Here is a 2,500-nt window from a genome sequence, read left to right as displayed (position 1 = left end):
ATCACTCTCTCTCACACACACACACAGACAGGGAAGTTACACATGGATGAATGCACTTAATCAAATAGGGTTTATTAGTGTTCAAACATATGCACTGGACGTCAGTTCCAGTCTGTTAGGTTTGTGGTGATGCCTGTCCTTGCATGTAAAGCAGCAGCCCAGCTCTACTGTCTCAGGACAGATCAAGCCCTGCTAATAAACAGAGCGTGTCCATTGGGTGGGGCTGGGGTGGGCTGGGTCAGTCATGCCTCTTTCCGGATTGACTACAAAGTCCTAATACTCACCCATACATGCATAAATGGGCATGCACCTCCCTACCTGCAAGAACTAATTACTCCCAAAACCTCCACCTGCACCCTCAGATCTGCAAACAGCTCGCTCCTCCGCGTCCCCAACACCAAGCTCCGCACCATGGGCGACCGGGCCTTTTTAGCTTGGCAGCGCCACGTTTATGGACCAGCCTCCCTGACCACCTAAGGGCAACGCAGACGCTAGACTCCTTTAAAACTGGACTAAAAACATTTGTATTCAGGAAGGCGTTTTTGGCTTTGTGATAAATCACTGTCACTACGTTTTCTATTATGCTTATGTTTACTAGTTTTATTTTATTTTATTATTATAGTTTGTTTCTACTATGTTGGCACTCTGAGATTCTTTTGAATGAAGAGTGCGTTACAAATAAAATGCATTATTATTATTATTATTATTATTAAGTAACAGTTAGACTCCTCATCGAACCTCCCAGCATGCAGTGGAGTTATTCACAAAAGCAGTTCTGGTTGTAAACAGTGCAGATCCATATGAAACCAGAACATAAAGACATGCGTTGAATAACAGAAAGATTAATTTGCCGATACCCACATCTTAAGACTGGGGCACTTTGCTAACTTACAGGGGCAACTTCAAGTTAAATGCCCCAACTGAGATGCTTTATGATTCTACACCCCCCTCCCTCTGGCTCTTGCAGGGTTGGCCCTACATCAGTGATTAATCATTCCTGCCATTTATCAACTGGACAACACAAATGGATGGTAATTGGTGTAAGTGCTGTTTACTGAACGGCCTAATTTTTATTGAATGTGTTTTCAGGCATTACATTTATCTTTCCATTGTTTAAATGTATCCATCTGCATGACTAACAGTTTATACACATAGGTTGCGTCTCTGTACCGCAGTCAGAAAATCCAGTGAAATGGGAGTGTGTGTGTGTGTGTGTGTGTGTGTGTGTGTGTGTGTATGTGTGTATAAGTGTGTGTGTGTGTGTGTGTGTGTGTATAAGTGTGTGTGTGTGTGTGTGTGTGTGTATAAGTGTGTGTGTGTGTGTGTGTGTATAAGTGTGTGTGTGTGTGTGTGTGTGCTGCACTGTCTTGCTGCTGGTGCCCTTGGTCAGCCCCTGGCCAGAAGATTAAACACAATATTAGACCCCCATTCGTTTCTTCCAATGCGGAAAAGGTGAAGATTAGATCAAGAACAACTCCCCACCCAGCAGGAGTGTGTTTTCTCCGGCCCGAAGCGCTATTGACACACACACACACGCACCCGGCTCCAGGAGCACAAAGGGAAGGCGACCCCGCACCGTTCACCTTCAGCCGCAAACTCAATTGCTCATTTTTTGAAGAGAGATGTTAATAGGCAGTCACAGTGCACCACAGACAGATCTCTCACTTTGAGGGAAGACCTTTCCACGGGGCTGTGGGGTCTCGTTTCTCAAGGGTGGCAGGGTTCTGATGGAGGCTGAAGTGATGCGTTTCATGTGGGGGTGGCTTGCCGAGCTGTTTGAGGCTTGTGTTTTTCGGTGTAGATGTTTAGGACCTGATTCTGTGTTTCTTGAACAGCTGCTTTACAAAAAAGTTTTTAGTATACTTGCCAGTGTTTTTAGTATACATGTCTGTGTTTTTAGTAAACATGTCTGTGTTTTTAGTATACATGTCTGTGTTTTTGTTTCAGTGGAGTTTTCCCATAAGGTTAGGGTTGATTGTATATGCTTGTGTGTACATGTTTGCCTGAGATGTGTATGAGATGTTTTGAAATTGAAATTAAAAGCCTTTATGGTCATTGTATGTTCCTGTTGGTGCCACGAGGGACAACATATCACAACACAAATACAATAACTAACAAATAACTAGTAGTTTAATAAGTAGTATGGAGTACAAGTACTCCCCCTGAGGTACATTGCAAAATAAGTAATAGATACACATTAATTAGGTGCCTGGGATGGCATAAGTGACTTGCAGTAGAATAAAGTGACTGAAGTGTTAGTATTGCACATTGAATTCCAGTTTTAGTGCATGTCTGAGTTTAATGATTTGATAGCTGTCGGGAAACTGTCCCTTAGACGCGTGGTCCTTGCCCTAGAGTACGCTTGTACGTTTGTGTATATGAGATGTTGTGTGTACGTGTTTGTCTGAGATGTGTGTACTTGTTTGTATGTTTGCCTGAGATGTTTGTGTGTATGAGATGTTGTGTGTACGTGTTTGCCTGAGCTGTGTACGAGATGTGT

The sequence above is a fragment of the Clupea harengus genome, chromosome 7 (assembly GCF_900700415.2).
Source record: "Clupea harengus chromosome 7, Ch_v2.0.2, whole genome shotgun sequence".
Taxonomy (NCBI): Eukaryota; Metazoa; Chordata; class Actinopteri; order Clupeiformes; family Clupeidae; genus Clupea; species Clupea harengus.
This window is presented reverse-complemented; position numbering follows the sequence as displayed.